The sequence below is a fragment of the Urocitellus parryii genome, chromosome 15 (genome assembly GCF_045843805.1).
Source record: "Urocitellus parryii isolate mUroPar1 chromosome 15, mUroPar1.hap1, whole genome shotgun sequence".
Classification (NCBI taxonomy): domain Eukaryota; kingdom Metazoa; phylum Chordata; class Mammalia; order Rodentia; family Sciuridae; genus Urocitellus; species Urocitellus parryii.
The window spans coordinates 44,160,895-44,181,173 of record NC_135545.1 but is presented as its reverse complement, the minus strand read 5'-3'; the positions used below and the strand labels follow the sequence as shown (position 1 = coordinate 44,181,173).

General features: G+C 36.6%; 1 protein-coding gene and 1 pseudogene across 3 annotated transcripts in view; one reads left to right on the top strand and one right to left on the bottom strand.

Annotated features, from left to right (window-relative positions):
- The window catches only part of Nfat5 (nuclear factor of activated T cells 5), a 98,890-nt gene that overhangs the window by 65,391 nt on the left and 13,220 nt on the right, over positions 1–20,279 (bottom strand). The window lies entirely within an intron of this gene.
- LOC113193727 (large ribosomal subunit protein uL30 pseudogene) lies at positions 2,483–3,203 on the top strand (annotated as a pseudogene).

Genomic DNA, 20,279 nt, shown 5'->3' with positions numbered 1-20,279 from the left:
GTATAAAAATCTTAAGTCTTGAACAAAATTTTTTAAAGTGAATACACACATAACCATCAGCTGGCAGATTAAGAATTCTCCCTCATGCTTCTTGAAAGACCATCACTCCCTGGAAGGGGTAACCAATCTTCTGACTTCTATCACCATACAATTTTGTTTTTTGAGTTTTACATAAAAGGAATCATGCAATATATTGGTGCAGACCAAAAAAAAAAAAAAAAAAGCCACAAAGCCCTGTATCTGCCTCAATTTAATGATTTTTCTCCAAGTGCTACAATTTTATGCCTATTTCTATGACTAGTGATTTGGGATTTGATAGCAGATATTGAGAATTTTATCTTATTCTATGCTGATTATTTTAATACTGCTATAAATATTCTTAAGCTTTGTGTGATATTGTTAAGTTCTAGGGAAAACAGTTTGATCCTTTCAGGTTTTGCCTTTGTTATAGTTTAGATTATGAGGTGTCTCCCAAAAGCTCATATATGAGACAATGAAAGAAAGTTCAAAAGTGAAGTATAGGGTTATTAGAGCATTAACCTGACCAGTGCATTAATTCACTAGTAGGGATTAACTGGGTGGTAACCACAGGCAGGTAGGGTGTGGTTGGAGGAGGTGGGTCATGGGGGCATTCCCATGGGGTTTATATTTTGTCGGTGGTTTGGGGAGCAGGCTCTTTCTGCTTCCTTATTGTCATGTTCTGAGCTGCTTTCCTCCAACATACCCTTCTTCCATGATGCTCTGCCTTACCTTTGGCCCAGAGCAATAGAGTTGGCCATCTATGGACTGACACCTCTAAAACACTAAGCTCCCAAATAAACTTTTCCTCCTCCAATTGTTCTTGTCAGGTATTTTGGTCATGATGATGACAAGGCTGACTAAGACAGCCTTTAGCCTTCTTAGGGAAGACAAGAGTGTTTTGAGTCTAATGTTAATCCCCACCCCCATCTCATATTTTTTTTGGGGGGGAGTGCTTTTTTCAATGTTTGACATTTCAGGCAGGAGGGCAAAAATCTAGTCTCTAATCTTAGTTTACAGCAGAAATCATTCTATTGTAATTTTAACCCATATCAATATGTTTTTTTCTTTGCTCAGAGAAAATAAGAGTATTCATATTAACATGTTCCACTTGACAGCCTTTAATAAATTTGAAGAATTATTAGGTTATTTAACTTAATATTCAAGAATATTGTATGTGACCTATGTAAAAAATACTGGCTTAAGCCGGCCACAAAACAGTACATCTTGGCAAGCTACAAAATTACTCTGTACACATATCCTTCATACTCCAGGTAAAAGAATTTAAAGCAAATTAAAGACATTAGTGGGATAGAGATGTAGCTCAGTAATACAGCACTTGCTGAGCATACATAAGGCCCTGGGTTCAATCCCCAACACCACAAGAAAAAGATACAGTCGTTTCTATCCTCAAAGACCTGAAAATGTAGTTGAAATAAGTATATACACACACCCTTGACAATAATTATAATTAAAGACCAGAGACAGGAGGGAAAGGTCTTGAGTAATCAATAAAAGATTCTTCGAAAAGGTAACTTCTGGGTAAGATATAATAAAGTCAGCACAACCTATCATACAGCAATCAATAGCAATAAACAAATATAGACTCAGAAACTTTCCAAAGCCTAGTTTGATAGTTCATAGCAGCAACAGTGAAGACTAGGCTATTAAACTTTATAGTTATGTTAGCATGATATAAAATAACATAAAAATACTAATTAAACATTTATTGAATGAATATTTGAGTGCCTATTTTATGACTCTGCAGACTTATCTCTCCATCTCCATTCTCATCTTTCCTACACATTCTCATTGAGATACAATGATTTTCATTCCTTCACCTGTATTTCTCTATAAATGCCACTGTTTTTGCCTGAAACACTGACCTTCCTACAGCCCCTTTCAACTCATACCTTTCTAACCAGCTTTTCCTAATCACTTCAATCTTAGATATTCCTCCTATGTATTTATCTTTTTTTTTTTAAAGAGAGAGTGAGAGAGGAGAGAGAGAGAGAGAGAGAATTTTTAATATTTATTTTTTAGTTCTCGGTGGACACAACATCTTTGTTGGTATGTGGTGCTGAGGATCGAACCCGGGTCCCACGCATGCAAGGCGAGCGCGCTACCGCTTGAGCCACATCCCCAGCCCCTATGTATTTATCTTACCAGAATATTTATCACATATTTTTCAGTAACTGCCTATTAGATTATACATATCACAAGGACAATGGATAAGTCAGTCTCATTCACAGTTTCCTCAGCAAACAGCACAGTGCTTGACACAAACAGGCACTCAATTGATGAGTGTATGAATGAGCAAATAGATACTATGGAGCAGGATGCAGTGGTGCATGCTGATAATTCCAGCTACTCAGTAGGATTACAAATTTAAGGTCACCAGGGGCAACTTGGTGAGACCTTGTCCCAAAAAGGCAGAGGGGGGTCTTTTTTTCTGGCTGGAACCATGGAGGGTGCCAAAGAGAAGAAAAAGAAGGTTCCTGCTGTGCCAGAAACCTTAAGAAAAAGTGAAGGAATTACACACAGCTAAAGGTAAAGCCCTTGAGGAAAAGTCTGCCCAAAAGATGCTTTGAAAGGCAGAGGAAGCATATCTATGAAAAAGCCAAGAATTACCACAAACAATATAGGAAGATGTACAAAACAGAGATTCAAATGGGCTGGAATGGCAAGAAAATCTGGCAACTTCTATGTACCTGCAGAAACTAAGTTGGCACTTGTCATCAGTATCAGAGGGATTAATGGTGTGAGCCCAAAGGTTCAAAAGGTGTTAAAACTTTTTCGCCTTTGCCAGATCTTCAATGGCAACTTCATTAACCTCAACAAGGATTCAACATGCTAAGGATCATGGAACCATATGCTGTACGGGGGTACCCAGACCTAAAGTCAATGAATGAACTACAAGCATGGATATGGCAAAATCAATAAGAAATGAATTGCCTTGACAGACAACGCTTTGATTGCTCAATATCTTAGTAAATATGACATCATCTGCATAGAGGATCTACACTGTTGGGAAATGCTTCAAAGTGGCAAATAACTTCCTGTGGTCCTTCAAATTATCTTCTCTAACAGGTGGAATGAAAAAAAAGACCATCCATTTTGTAGAAAGTGTAGATGCTGGCTACAGGGAAGACCAGATCAACAGGCTTATTAAAAGGATGAACTAAGGTATCTATCATAGTATTTTGTAATCTGGTCAGTTAATAAAAGAGGGGGCAGCTAGGAATACAGATCAGAGGTAGAACACTTAACTAGCACATGTGAGACCCTGGGTTTTTAAGTAGAGGAGAAAAGATAAGAGGGAGGGGGGAGGAAGAAGAAAGAAAACAGACACTGTGGGAGGACATAAGGTTGCTGAGAGACCATATAAGGGGAAAAAAAAAGAGGAAAAATGGGAAAAGAAGCTGTGGGAAACCAACCTCACAAGTGATTGAGTTAACTCCCCTGCTGGGCAGCACCCTGCTGCTAGACTGCCCTGCTCTTCTAGGGTTCAAGTGACTTGTGTCTTCCTGCCTGGGCCTGTCTTCCTACAGCCCCATGGGTGGAGCTTTGCTTACCTGTTCCCTTTGTAATATTACCCCTTTCCCTGTTTAGGATAGAATCTTCCATGGAAGTGCCTTGTGTGTGTCCCCTTCTCTTACTGTACCCTTGGTTGTGGCCTACCTAGATGTCAGTCTATCATAAAGATAGACTCAGCCCCCTGAAATCTGACCCCTTGCCTCATCTGAATAGCTTCTCCTCAATAAAAGGGGTCAGCACGTGCTCTCTCTCTCTTCCTGCAGACCCTTAAGGTCAGAGGAGCCCTCACAGCGACCCCAAAGAGCCACACTGAGCCACATCCCCAGCCCTTTTTTTTTAAATTTTATTTTGAGACAAGGTCATGCTAAGTTGCTTAGAGCCTCACTAAATTGCTGAGGCTAGCCTTGAACTTGTGATCCTCCTACTTTAGCCTCCCAAACTACTGAGATTACAGGCATGCACCACCACACCTGGCTGGAATCTGTCTTGAAGGTAGACTATCCATGTGACTTGTGTGGTTATTTTGAGCAGCCCAGAGAACAGAAACCCAGCAAGAAGCCTGAGGAAATAAGCTAGGGGAAAATTAGAAGAGCTTTAAGAGTACAGAGTCAAGCCGAGCAAGGTGGTGCTTGCCTGTAATCCCAATGTCTCAGGAGGCTGAGACAGGAGGATCATGAGTTCAAAGCCAGACTCAGCAATGGTAAGGCTCTTAGCAACTCAATGAGACCCTGTCTCAAAATAAAATACAAAATAGAACTGGGGATGTGGCTCAGTAGTTGAGTATCCCTGAGTTCAATCCCTGGTAGCAAAAAAAAAAAAAAGTGAAAATACCATATTTAGCTCAAAAAAGGAAGAACTTGAAAGAATACATGTACTTGATATGGCAAAATGTACTTCTTGATATTTTTGTCAAAGAAGTAGCAAAGGAGCGATGAAGGCAAATGGTTTAAGGCCAAATGGAAGTAAGTGGACTTCAACTTGATAATCATAGCTTGGCTTCTCTTGACAAATCACAGTCATACTTGTAATTCCAGCTACTCAGGGGCTTGAAGCAGCAAGCAGGATTGCAAATTCAAGGTCAGCCTGGGCAATTTAGTGAGACCTTGTTCCAAAATTTTTGAAAAATTTTAGACCTCTCAGGTTTTGGTCAGAAATGGCCAACCATGGCCCAAAAATATTAAATGTCAAGTTCCAGAAATAAACAATTCCTATATTTTAAATTGTGTACCATACTGAGTAGTACGAAGAAATCTCACCCTGTCCATCTCTAGGAATGTAAATCATCCCCTTGTCCAGCAAATCTACTAATCACAGTCTTTTATTCATATAACCCTCATTTTACTTAATAATGGGCCCAAAGGGCAAGACTAGAGATAACAGTGATTTTATTACAGCATATTTCTAATTTCTAAATAAAACTTTTTCCCCCCAGTACTAGGGACAAAACCCAGCAGCACTCTACCACTGAGCTATATCCCCAGCCCTTTATTTTTCAAGCTGGAGTCTCACTAAGTTACCTAAACTGGCCTCAAAGTTGTTATCTTTCCTATTTAGCTTCCTGAGTAGCCGGGATTATAAGCATGCATCACCACACCCAAACTTTATCATGGGCAGGTACATGTAGGAAAAAACATATGTATTGACACTATTCATGGTTTCAGGCATCCAATGTGAATCTTAGAATTTAACCTCTCCTGATAAGTGGAACACTACTATATACCAATACTGGTCATAATAAATGAGAGGTACGTAGCATGTCATAAGGAAAGAGCAAAAAGGTAGTCAGATCTGGGCTTTCAATCATAATCACAATAGCTCAATTACATTTTTTGTGTGATCTTGGGCAAATTACTTAATACAGGAAGACTTTGTTGTCTCATTATTTTTAATATTTTTAAACACTGATGGACCTTTATTTTATTCATTTATTCATATGTGGTGCTGAGAATAGAACCCAGTGCCTCACACATGCTAAGCAAGCATTCTACCACTGAGCCACAACCCCAGCCCTGTCTCATTTATTAAAAAAAAAAAAAAGAGGTAACACCGATCTTGTAGAGTTGTGAGCACTACCAATAATGTGTACAACACATCTAAAACTATTATATTAACTGGAGCTCTAATAACATAAATGAAAGCTATAATGGATTCCCTGAAAAGGGTATACAATGAGGAGGTGATATGGAGATACTGCATGGGCATTATTTCGTGTTATTCCAAGGGCAGATAACTAGCTCATGTCCATTTCAAGATGACTTTAATATTAATTCAAAATACACAGCTTTCCTTTCTACTCATCTTATACTTCCTTCAGGACCTATCTTGACTATAGGTGGGTTCAGTCTGGCCTTCAGAATGTTTTAAAACATTTTTAATTAATTCCAAACATTGAATTTACATATTTTATATAAAAATCCAGACTTTGGCTTCTCTTGACAAATCATAAGATCTGGCAATATTAACCCTATATTCCCACAAGAAAAGCTAGAGCTATTCCCTTATAGTGTATTCTTCAGTTATAGAAAGTACCTTTTAGATCATTGCAATGATTGGCCTTACATCTTAGACACTGGAGTTTTCAATCTCTACACTAGAGTTGCACAGTTGTAATCTGTTTATGAAATGGGAAGAAAGGAAGACAAAAGATGAATCTTTCCCGAAGAAACTTAGTAAAAGTTAAAAGACTAGAAAAGCAAGTAGTTTCAACTTTCTTGAATTCTCCCCAGAAGCAAATTTAATGAAAAAGAAACTACCTACGGGGGGTGGGGTTGTGACTCAGTGGTAGAGCTTGCCTAGCATGTGGGAGACACTGGGTTCAATCCTCAGTACCAGATAAAAATGAATAAATAAAATAAGGGTATTGTGTCTATCTACAAATGAAAAAAAAAATCTTCTAAATGATAAAATAAGGATGCTGTACATCCAACTTAAAAAAAAAGAACAAACTTTCATAGAACTTATCAGATTCATAAAGAGCATTAAATCAGTAAAAGATAATTTCTTTTTCAAAAAGAAAACATTTGCCATACTTAAAAGAATTAAAATTCGGGGGCTGGAGATGTGGCTCAGCGGTAGCGCGCTCGCCTGGCATGCGTGCGGCCCGGGTTCGATCCTCAGCACCACATACCAACAAAGATGTTGTGTCCGCCGAGAACTAAAAAATAAATGTTAAAAAAAAAAAAATTCTCTCTCTCTCTCTCTCTCTCCTCTCTCACTCTCTCTTTAAAAAAAAAAAAAAAAAAAAAAAAGAATTAAAATTCGGGACTCAAATACATGTACATGCATATTCAAAGCATGTGTACAGTGGTGCTATTCACAATAGCCAAAAGGCAGAAACAACCCAAAAGTCCATCAATGGATGAATGGATAAATAAATCAGGGTAACCAAACAAAATAGAATAGTATTCACCCTGTTGTGAGCTGATACAGACCAGCCATGTTTGTGTCTTTCACCAATGTCCGAATTTATTGGGTAAAAATAAATACACAAGCTACAATTTCATTGTCTTTAAAATTCATTAAGTACTCATGGCTCACTTGGTATCCTGACCATGGCAATCCCACATTATTTTATTCCACACCAATCTTTTTTTTTCTTAGCAGCAGGGATTGAACCCAGCAGCTTAACCTCTGAGCCATACATATCTCCAGCCTTTATTTATTTATTTTTTTTTTAATTTGAGACAGGGTCTTGCTAAGTTGCTTAGGGCCTTGCTAAATTGTTGAGGCTGGATTTGAACTTGCAATCTTCCTGCCTCAATGTCCAGAGCTGCTGGAATTATAGGCATGCACCACTAAACCTGGCCAAAGGTGGCAATTTTTATTAGCACAATGAATTTATTTATCAGTTTGTATTTTATGATTGTGCTGTGCAGCTGGGATTTTTGTTTGATTTTTGTTTTCTGTGAGTTCTACATGAACATTTGAATTATTTGCTAAGACGAGTTATCAAGTCATTCTTCCTAAGCACTTATACTCAAAATGGAATGACTTCATGGTAAACTGCTGCTTTCTAAAATGGAATAGCTCAGGGCTAGGCACAGGCTGCTCTCCACACACCCATAAAAAGGAATAAAAGGTGGATAAACCTCAAAACCTTATCATAGCATGAAGCATAGCTCAGTCATAAGAGTATCTGCCTAGCATGTGTGAAACCTGGATTTGATCTCCAGCACCACCAAAACAAAATAAATAAATAGAACATAAAAAAATTTAATTTTCTGAATAAAAGAAGCCAAACACAAAAGTCACATATTATATAATTTCATTTTTATGAAATATAATAATTAAACCCCAAATAGGTAAATACTTAAACAAAGAAGGCAGACTGGTGGATTCCCCAGAGCCAGGAACAGAAGAAAGAGGGGATGAGGAGGAGCTGTTCAATGGGTATAGGGTTTTTCTTTTTGGCTACACACCAATGTACATTTTAAGATGTTTCGGTTATGAGAATTTATGTGAATTTGAATGCAATTTTAAAAAGTTTTGTTAATTCCTTATGTGACCACCAGGTAAAATATGCCAACAAATTCAATGGGATCTCTTCCACAAGGAAAGAAAATCTCTGACTACCTCCTGAGTACCAAATGCAATGCTAGATTCTTTAAATTCACATTATCTCAGCTAAGTTATTAATTTGTCATAATAGGGGGCAGGGAGGTATGGGTGTAAGTACCAACTGTCCATTTGAATCCCAGCTCCACAGGATTAAATACAATAATAAAATTGGACAAGCTGGTCTAAATGCATCAATCCAAGAATCCACTGACACTTATAAAGAATTAAACAAATATTCATTATTAATTGAATAAATGTTCATTATTAATATACTATAATTAAGTATATTATAGCTAATATAATAAATATAAATGTTGTAAGACATTACCAATATAACATTTTAGTCTTGGGGGGGGCTGGGGTTGTGGCTCAGCGGTAGAGCACGGTAGAGCACTTGCCTTGCACGTGCGAGATCCTGGATTCAATCCTAAGCACTACATAAAAATAAATAAGTGAAATAAAGGTATTGTGTCCAACTACAACTAAAAAATAAATATTTTTTAAAAAATAACATCTTAGTCTATCTCCTATTGCTTTTTTAAAATAATAATAATTAACTAGCATCATAGTTTTGTTTTGGTGCTAAGGATGAAACTCAGAGCCTCTCTTGCTCATTCTAAGCACACATTCTACCACTGAGCTACATTCTCCCTCATCACACTTTCATATCTTCCTTTTAAAAAAATATAACATTCAATCATAAGACATTTTCTTCTATCATTATTCTCTAAATACATGATTTATAATATAGTGTCATTTATGAAGATTAAACTAAAGATAATAACCAAGCTTCCTCTATTTTCCCTAACTGAACCTTGAAGGATTTTAATAAGCTAAGAAAAAATTTTTAAATAACTAATTTATCTTAGTTATAAAAATTATCTTAATGGAAAAATAAGTATCTTATGTTTTAAATGTTTTTTTTTTTAAGAGAGAGTGAGAGAGGGGAGAGAGAAAGAGAGAGAATTTTTTTTTTTTTTTTAATATTTATTTTTTAGTTCTCGGCGGACACAACATCTTTGTTGGTATGTGGTGCTGAGGATCGAACCCGGACCGCACTCATGCCAGGCGAGCGCGCTACCGCTTGAGCCACATCCCCAGCCCCAGTTTTAAATGTTGTTTATTTAATAAACTATAAAGTTGAAGTTGAGATTCATACTACTAAAGAAAGCAGCAGAGCAAGGATTTGAATCCAGATCTGCTGATTCCAAAACTTATATACTTAATCACAATACTATAGATTATAAAATGATTTGGGTATGGTTTTATCTAATAAAACAAACAAGAACAAGATAAAACTAAAAGATGTCAAGTTTGAAGTATTCACTGAAATATGTAAGAGCTGAAGAGATTCAGAAATAGAAGACAAGCTGAGAGTGATGATACATTGGGAGTGGTAGTACATGCCTGTAACCCAGCAACTAAGAAAGCTGAGGCAGAAGGATTTCAAGTTCGCCACTAACCTCTGCAACTTAGGGGCAATCTTGTCTCAAATTTAAAAAATAAAAGTAAAAAGAGTAGGGGGGAATAGTTCAGGAATAAGCACTCCATGTTCCTAGTTCTAGGTTTTAAAGGAGAAAACCAAAACATGCAGACTAATAGTCCCATGGATTCATGATCTTCCTCCAATCACTTCAGGAGTGTTTTATTGTTGTTGTTGTTGTTGTTGTTGATACTAGGGATTAAATCCAGGGGTACTTCACCCTGGATCTATATCCCCAGTTTTTTTCATTTTTTTTTTTTTTTTAATTTTGAGGCAGGGTCTTACTAAATTGCCAAGGGACTTGCTAAATTGCTGAGGCTGGCCTTGAACTTGTGATCTTCCAGTTTAGGCCTCCAAAGTCACTGGGATTACAAAAAAAGTATTCCTTGTCACTGTACCTAGCAATAAGTCTCTCCAAGCCACTCCCCCACATTGATCATTCTTGGCAAATGACAGTTTATTTCTTAACAGAGAAAACAAACTTGAGGTCATGAATTTACCATACTTCCTTTCCTTACCTTGGTGCCTTTGGATCCAAGGAAAGAAGAAACTCTGGATACTAGATTCCCTTTTCCTTGGGCTCCAAAACTATTCCTGACCTTCATCTTCAACTTCACACCACAAAAGATTCATATTTTCGGTCTGGGGTTGCGGCTCAGCAGTAGAGCGCTTGTCTCGCATGTGCGAGACCTTGGGTTTGATCCTCAGCAACACATAAAAAATAAGTAAGTGAAATAAAGGTATTGTGTCCAACTACAACTAAAAAAAAAAAGATTCATATTTTCATTATTTCCTAGCTTCTACCCTTTGGTTCTCTTCACAACCATCCTCCACTTTCTCTATTCATTTACTAATCAACTACTACTTGACTTCTGTTCATAAACTCCATTCAAATTGTGGTGTTAGCAAGAAATTCCTAATTGACTTATTTCCACCTTCTGACACACCTTACTAGAACAACTTTCAGGAAATTCCTCTTCCACTATCTTCTGTTTCTTTTCTTCCTTCATTAGCTTCTCTTTAATCTACCCTTCTCTCAATGCCCCTTAAGTTATTTTGGTGGTTTTCTTTTCTCTTTTCTCTCAGTGTGGTGTTAGGATCAAACACAGAGACTTACATACAAAGCACTCTAACACTGAACTATACCTTCATCTTTCCTCTTTCAATTTAGTTGGCTTGCTTTTCATCTCCACATTCTACACACCAACCAAATTTAGGATCATGATACTCTTACTTGTAGTCTCAAAATTATTTTGTTAAAAATGTAGCTGTGCTACAATATCAGAGATTTGAATTAAAGTTCTTCTTTTGGTAAATGTCATGTTATTTCAGCTTCCTCCATAGATTTTTTTTTTTTTTTTTTTGGTACCAGGGATTGAATCTATGGGAGCTTAACTACTAAGCCACATCCCCAGCCCTTTTCTGTATTTTATTCAGAAACAGGGTCTCACTGAGTTGCTTGCTAAGTACCTTGCTAATCTGTTAAGGCTGGCTTTGAACTCATGAGCCTCCTGCCTCAGCCTCCCAATTGCTAGGATTACAGACATGTGCCACTCATGCCCAGCATCTCCTAATGTTTGAATGCAGTATATACCAAAAAATAAGAGAACTCAGTCCCATTTTAAAAGGTGACAAGTTGAAATTAAAATTCTGATTAAGATTTTTTATAAATTCATGTATTCATATTTACCAAGGATTTGTACATATATGATATGTTCAAAACACATCAGAATAGCCAAGCACAGTGGTGCATACCAGTAATCCCAGCAACTCAGGAGGCTGAGACAGAAGAATCATAAGTTCAAGTCCAGTCTCGGCAACTCAGGGAGACCCTAAGCAGCTGAGTAAGGGCCTGTCTCAAAATACAAAGGGTTGGGGATGCTATAGCTCAATGTTAAATAAAGTGTCCCTGGGTTCAATTCCCTATATAAAAAAAAAAAAAAATCAGATACATAAAGCTAATTTATTCATATTTGCCACTAATGTAACTAGAAAGAAATATGTACTTAAACCTGAAATTTGCTTGTTTCTTCATAAACTAGATAGCTATTAATGTTGAATTTTAAAATGATTAAAGCCAGGGGCTGGGATTGTGGTTCAACGATAGATCACTCACCTAGCATATGTGAGGCCCTGGGTTTGATCCCCAGCACCATATATAAATAAATAAGATAAAGATATTGTGTCTACCTACAACTAATATATTTTTTTATTTTTATAATATATATTTTTTATTTTTATTATATATATATATTTTTTTTTTTTTAAAAATAATTAAAGCCAGCCACATTGGAACACACCTGTATTCCCAGCAGCTCAGGAGGCTTAGGCAGGAGGATCTTAAGTTCAAAACCAGCCTCAGAAATTTAACAAGGCCCTAAGCAACTTAGTGGGATTCTGTCCAAACAACAAAAAGGTCTGGGATGTAGTTCAATGGCAAAGCACCACTGGGTTCAATTGTCAACACAAAAAAATAAATAAATAGGATTAAATTCTTAAATTGCTCAGACAGGGACAGGTGGGAATCCATTCTTATATTCACATCTTTTTGCATAATGTCAAGTTCCCAAGCATACACCTTATTATATTCCAAAAGTAAATTATTCCATTCCATAGAGAAAGTACTCTAAAAAATTTTTTTTAAATAAATCAAAGGGCTGAGGTTGTGGCTCAGAGGTAGAGTACTCACCTAGCATGCATAAGGTACTCAGTTAGATACTCAGTACCACATAAAAATAAAATGAAGATATTGTGTCCACCTAAAACTAAAAAGTAAATATTTTGATTCAAATGTATGATATGTCAAGGTCATTATACTGTCATGTGTAACTAATTAAAACAAATTTTAAAAATACAAAAAAAATGAAAAAAAAAAAAAAGAAAAGAAAAAAGAAATCAAGCACAGTGCAATGGCACACGCATGTAATTCCAGCAACTCAGGAGGCTAGAGGAGGATCAAAAGATCAAAGCCAGCCTCAGCAACTTAGTGAGATCCTATCTCAAAATAAAAAACTAAAAATAAAATTAAAAAAGGGCTGGGATGTATGTGGCTCAGTGGTTAAGTGTCCCTGGGTTCAATTCCTGATACCAAAAATAAAAAAAAAAAATCAATCAATCAATCAAAAACTGAATAATACAATACTTAAAATTAGCACAATTACTTAGCTTTAGGTGAATCTTCACTAACAACTCACCCACTATATTGGAATTATGACACATCACTACTGAAGAGAAAAAACAAAACAGCAAGCTCATAACAATGAGACTCACAAAGGTAGTTTACCACTATCAATGAAACCAACAACTAAAAGAAAATTCATTTCTGTTAAGGATGCATACCCTAGAAAAGACACAAGCAAAATTCCAATAGATTAAACGTTTATATTTTAAAAGCCAAAGATTTCCAGATGTTATAATACATTAATTAAATGTTATTTGCCTGCAAAAAACATACCCTTACCTCTTAAGAGTTCTACACTGAAATATCAACATATAATAGTAATAATATTCATCATTTAACTAGACTATATTTTAAAGAAGAGACTGAGGGGGGTGTGTTAAAACATGAAAACCAGCCAGGCACCATGGTGCACGCCTGTAATCCCAGTGGCTCCGAAGGCTGAGGCAGGAGGATTGTGAGTTTGAAGTCAGCCTCAGCAAAGGAGAGATGCTAAGCAACTCAGTGAGACCCTGTCTCTAAATAAAATACAAAATAGGGCTGAGGGTGTGGCTCAGTGGTCGAGCATCCCTGAGTTCAATCCCCAGTACCCTCCCCCTAAAATTAAAAAAGATGAAAACCATAAATTTCACAAAAATTGATGTCCTTTAAATTTTAAAGTCACCTATGCCTGTAGTCCCAGCTATTTGGGAGGCAGAGTGAAGAGGGCCTCAAGTTCAAGGTCAGTCTCAGTAATTTAGGGAGGCCCTAAACAATTTAGTGAAAGCCCATCTCAAAATAAAATATAAAAGAGCTAGGGACGTAGCTGAGCAGTAAAGTGTCCCTGAATTCAATCCCCAGTACCAAAAATTAATTAATTAATTATTTTAATAAGGTACTACATTTACCCCATCAAATCCAAAAAAGTTTTAACAAATCATTAGAGGGAAAATGAATACTTAAATAGAAAATTGGCTATAAGATAAAAATAGACACATTTTAATAGATAAACAGTTCAATCTCTACCTGAAAAAATAGTCAATCTTAATAGCTAATTAAAAGAATAAGCAAAATATGAAATTGTTATTTTTTTAAAGATAATACTTGAGGGGTTACTCAGTGGTAGAGTGCTTGCCTAGCATGTGCGAGGTGTTGGGTTGGATCCTTAGCACCACATAAAAAGAAATAAAATAAAGGTATTGTGTCCAACTACAACTAAAAATATATATATTTAAAAATAAATAAACAAATAAATATAAATGTCTTTAAATATAGATTAAAAAATGTTGGACTGGGGTTGTGGCTCAGCACTCCTCTAACACATGCGAGGCCCTGGGTTCAATCCTTAGCACCACAGAAAAATAAATAAATAAAATAAAGGTATTGTGTCCAACTACAACTAAAAAAATAAATATTTTTAAAAAATGTTTACTAGCATAAGTAGTATTTTGCTGTTATTAAGTATATAAAAATAGTGTTCTAACCAATAAAATGAAGTAGTCAGACCCCACTAATATTCTGTTTACAGCCAGTCACCTAAATGCTTCCTCATATAACTGACATTTTTATTTTAAAGGGATCAATTGCTGGGCTAATATATATGAGGGCATGGGTTCAATCCTCAGCACCACAGAAAAATTAAAATTAAAAAATAGAAAAGGGGGCTGGGACTGTAGCTCAGTGGCAGAGTGCTTGCCTAGCATGGGTGAGGCACTGGGTTCCAGCCTTAGTGTCACATAAAAATAAACAAAATAAAGGCAAGCTGTTCATCTACAACTACAAAAATTTGTTTTTTTTTTTAATAGAAAAGGATTAATTCAAATGCTCATGAATATTAATCACAAGACTGAAATAACTAAAAAAATTGTTTTCTTCTGGACTTAAGAATCTTATGACTAAAAGACTAATTTCTAGCAGAAAAAATAAGTCTTAAAAATATTCGCTGACCACAGCTGCCCATGCCTGTAATCCCAGCAGCTCGAGAAGCTGAGGCTGGAGGATCGAGAGTTCAAAGTCAGCCTCAGCAAAGGTGAGGTGCTAAGGAACCCAGTGAAACCTTGTCTCTAAATAAAAAATACAAAGTAGGGCTGGGGATGTGGCTCAGTGGTTGAGTGCCCCTGAGTTCAATCCCTGGTACCAAAAAAATAAAACTGGGCTGAGGTTGTAGCACAGTGGTAGAGTGCTTGCTCAGCATGTGTGAGGTACTAGGTTCAATCCTCAGCATCACATAAAAATAAATAAAGGTCTATTGACAACTAAAAAAAAAAAACCAAAAAATATTCTTCACTTTTAATACAATTATTCCAAAAGTATTAGTATTATACTAATGAAATCAATAATACAAGTAGATTGCCTCAAATCAGTGTTTTAGATGCTATTTTGCTCCCGGAACCCTGCAGAAAATGAAGGGCAAATAATTTATATGCAGTATTTTTTGCACATGGAAGATATATACATTTTTTAAAACCAATCTATAAATAACATTATTAAATCTTATTTCCCATTGGCATATTTTTAAAGATGATATTTGCTCCTGGAAATATGATAGTTAAAAAGTTACAAGATTCAGGTCTAGAGTTGTAGCTCAGTGGTAGGTCACTTGCCTTGCACACATGAGGCACTGGGTTCGAATCTCAATACCACATAAAAATAAATAAAGATATTGTGTTTATCTACAACTAAAAAAAATATTAAAAAAAAAAAAAGGTTACAAGATTCGCTGAGCATGGTGGCACACGCCTGTAATCCTAAGGGTTCAGGATGCTGAGGCAGAAATATCATGAGTCCAAAGCCAGACTCAGCAATGGTGAGGCACTAAGCAACTCAGTGAAACCAGAAAAAAAATAGGGCGGGGGATGTGGCTCAGTGGTTGAGTGTCCAAGTTCAATCCCCAATACCAAAAAAAAAAGAAAAGTTACAAGATTCAGCCAGGAGTAGTGGAACAAGTCTGTAGTCCCAGCTACTTGGGAGGCTGAGGCAGGAGAAACACTTGAGCTCACAAGTTCAAAATCAGACTGAGCACCAAACGCAGCAAGACCCCATCTCAAAATAAATAAAAATAAAATATTTTTTTTTAAATTATAAGATTCAATTAATAGTTGTTGTGGGGTAGGTTCATAGGAATGATCCTCACATACCCACATCACTTCACTCTACTGAAATCCCAGAGAAAGCACACCACGTAAAAGACTTCAAAAAGGCAGATTATATAGAGTTAAAGTTGGATTAAAAAAAAAACACTATCTCCAGTTCTACCATCACATTATATAAGCTGGTTACATTCTGTTGTGTGGAGCACAGACTTTCCAAAACCCTTATTAATGAGACTTGTTCCAAAAATTAATCCTCCCAAACACAAAGGGAAAAATACAAATCCTGCCAATAAAAATTATATTTTTTGATAAAAGCAAGAGGAATCATCTTCTATGCCACAAAATTTAAGGTCACATTTCTAGCTTTGTCAACTATCCCTGATGATTCCATTAATTTAATCATTCTAGATTTTATTTTTTCACTCTTGAATGGAGATATAATATTGCCTAAGAGAACTTTTTCTCATTAAATTACATAGTTACACATTTTGCCCTAAAGCTACCTCTTTCAAGTTTCAAGACAACTTTCTGATTTGAGTATTCTGAGTTTAGTAAATAAATCCTCAATTTTCATCTTATTTATATAAACTATCTTTACAGATTAAATAGTTCCAATTCTTTAAAGGCCTAAATCTTCATCTGTAGTCAATTTAATGCAGTTATTAGCCCAACTAAAAATTGGCTACGTGGTTGTGTGCAACTACCGTACAATCCACTCAGACTTCCAATACCCTCCATTCCTTCTCTAAGAACATAGAGTACGGGTACTGTGGCTCACACAGTGAGGATCCCAGAGGCTCCCAGAAAGCTCAGGAGGCTCAGACAGGAGGACTGCAATTTCAAAGCCAGCCTCAGCAAAAAGTGAGGCGCTAAGCAACTCAGTGAGATCCTACCACTAAATAAAATACAAAGTAGGGCTAGGGATGTGGCTCAGTGGCCAAGTGCCCCCTGAGTTCAATCCCTGGTGCCAAATAAATAAATAAATAAATAGGATACATTCCCTGCTTTGAGAATCTTAACATCTGTTACGGTTTAGATATGCGGTGTCCCTCAAAAGCTCACGTGTGAGACCATGAAAGAATGTTTGGAGGTGAAATAATTAGATTTTGGGCTGGGGATGTGGCTCAAGCGGTAGCACGCTCGCCTCGCATGCGTGAGGCCCGGGTTCGATCCTCAGCACCACATACAAACAAAGATGTTGTGTCCGCAGAAAGCTTAAAAAAATAAATAAATAAAAATTCTCTCTCTCTCTCTTTCTCAAAAAAAAAAAAAAGAAAGAAAGAAATAATTAGATTATGAGAACACTGGCCTAATCATTGGATTAATCCACTGACATGGATTAACTATGTGGTAAATGAAAGCAGGTAGGGTGTGGCTGGAGAAAGTAGGTGGTGTGTGTGGGGGGTGACCTGGGGGTTTATATTTTGTCCCTAAAGAGCAGAGTTCTCTCTGCTCCCTGGTTGCCATGTACTGAAAGGCTTTCTTCTGCCACAGCCTTTCCACCCATGATGTTCTACCCAGAGTTGGTCAACCATGGGCTAAACCTCTGAAACTGTGATCTAAAATTAAAAAAAAAAAAAAGAAAGAAAGAAAGAAAAGGTTTCCTCCCTTTAAGTTGTTTTTAAGAGATGTTTTAGTAACAGTGATGAATAGTTGACTAAAACCATGTCCCAATATATTTTCAATATAAAAACTGGACTACACTAGGTATTTTTTATGGTTTAATTACACCTATGGCTGATGCTAATACTTTACAATTATCTTATGATTTGGACTTCTTTTCCTGAACAGATGTATACACTGCTAACCCTTATCCTTGTGGGATATATTCTGAGACCCCCAGAGGATACCTGAAACCACACATATTACAAAACTCTGATTTTGGGCTGGGGTTGTGGCTCAGTGGTAGAGAACTTGCTTAGCATGTGTGAGGCCCTGGGTTCGAGTCTCAGCACCACATACAAATAAATAAAAAACAAAGGTCCATTTATAACCAAAATAAATATATATTTTTTCTGATTTTACTACATCTTTTCCTATACATAAGTATATAATAAAGTGTAATTTACAATAGATATTAATAATTAATAAAATAATAATTATGACAATATGCTAAGATAAAAGTTATATGAAGCCAGGCATCGTGGCACATGCCTGTAATCCCACCGGCTCAGGAAACTGAGACAGGAGGATCTTGAGTTCAAAGCCAGGCTCAGCAAGTCGAGGCACTGAGCAACTCAGTGAGAACCTGTCTCTAAATAAAATACAAAATAGGGATGTGGCTCAGTGGTCAAGTGCCCCTGAGTTCAATCCCCGGTACAAAAAAAAAGTTATATGAATATGATCTCCCTGTATTAAAAGAGTAAAGACAAATGTAATATTTTCTAGCTGAGTACAGTGGTGCAGGCCTATAATCTCAGCAATTCAAGATGGTAACTTTGAGGCTAGCCTGGGCAGCTTAGTGAGACCCTGTATCAAAATAAAAAATTAAAAGGGCTGGGGATATGACACAGTGGTTAAGCACGCCAGGTTCAATTCCCAGAACAAAGAGAAAAAGAAAAAAGTTGGGCTAGGGTTGTGGCTCAGTGGTAGTGCACTTGCCTAGCATGTGTGACGTCCTGGGTTCGATTCTCAGCACCACATACAAATAAATAAAATAAAGGTCCATCAACAACTAAAAAATATTTAAAAAAAAAAAAAGAAAGAAAAAAAAAGTTAAAAGGGCTAGGATAAGGCTCAGTGATATAATTCCCTGGAATTCAATCCTTAGTACCATAAAAAATTAATAATAAAAATAAATAAAATTTAAATTTGGGGGGTTCTAGAGATTGAACAGGGTACTTTACCATTGAGCTATATCCCCAGCCTATATTTCTGTTTGTTTTTGTTTTTTGAAACATACTCTAACTTGCTCAGAGTTTACCCGGTGGCTGAGGCTGGCCTCAAATTTGCAATCCTTCTGCTTCAGCCTTCCAATTATCTGGATAAAATGTAAAATTTTTTTTAATATTTATTTTTTAGTTTTAGGTGGACACAATATCTTTATTTTACATTTATGTGGTGCTGAGGATTGAACCCAGTGCTTTGTGCATGCTGGGCGAGAGCTCTACCACTGAGCCACAACCCTAGTACAAATGTAAAACTTTTTTAAAAAAGAAATTTTAACCAGGCATAGTGGCACACACCTATAATCCCAGCTACTTGGTAGATGAGGCAGGATTTCAAGTTTGAGGTTGACCTGGGCACTTAGCAAAACCCTATCTCAAAATAAAAATTTCTGGAAAGGGCTAGAAATATAGGTCAGTGGTACAGTGCTTGCCTAGTAAGCATGAGGTGCTGGATTCAATCCCAAGCATGACAATCAATCAATAAATAAATAAATCCCTCATAAATCTATACTTTGCTACTTATAGAGTAACATAAGAATGATATGAGTTGGGCCAGGCACAGGATAGTAAGCCTATAATCCCAGCAACAAGAAACTGAGGCAGGAGGATCCCAAGTTCAAGACCAGCATCAGCAACTTAACAAGGGCCTAAGGAACTAAGTGAGACCCTACCTCAAAAACAACTAAAAACAGGGGGATGGAGGTGTAGCTCAGCAGTAAAGTAATCCTGGATTTAATCCCCAAAAAAGTACCAAAATTAATAATAATAAAAAAACATCTGGGGCTGGGACTGTGGCTCAGAGGTAGAGCACTTACCTCGCATGTGTAAGGCACTGGATTCAATCCTCAGCACCACATAAAAATAAATAAACAAAATAAAGATATTGTGTCCATGTATAACTAAAACATGTCTAAAAAAAAAAATTTGAGATGGTTCAGGTGGTGCTTACCTGAAATCCCAGCCCACTCAGGAGGTTGAGGCAGGAGGACCACAAATTTGAGGGCAGATATGCAATCTAACAAGATTTTGTCTCAAAATAAATTTTTAAAAAATGGGCTAGGGATGTAGGTCCAGTGGTAGAGTTATGTTCAGTTCAATCCACAGTACTGGGGATAAAAAGAAGAAAAGAGCTGGGCAGGGTTGTGCATGACTGTAATTCCAGTAACTCAGTCGGGCTCAGGCAGGACAATCCTGAGTTCAAGATCAGACTCAAAATTAGTGAGGCCCTAAGCAACTTAATGAGATCCTGTCTCAAAATTAAAAATAAAAAGGGCTGGGGATGTAGCTTAGTGGTAAAGCACCCCCAGGGTTAAATCCTTGACACCAAGAAAAGAAAAAATATATGAAAGAACAAAAAATGTATTACCTTTATGCCCATTTTTAAAATACAATGTTACCTTTTAGAAGGCTATGGTGGTAAAAAACAAAACTTAAAATTCATCTTTGTAATTCTAAAAAAAAAGGCAAAATTAATCTATGATAAAGAAAAGCCCATCAGTAGTTCTCTGGGGTTGGAGTGAGCAGGATTAACTACAAAAGAATAAGAA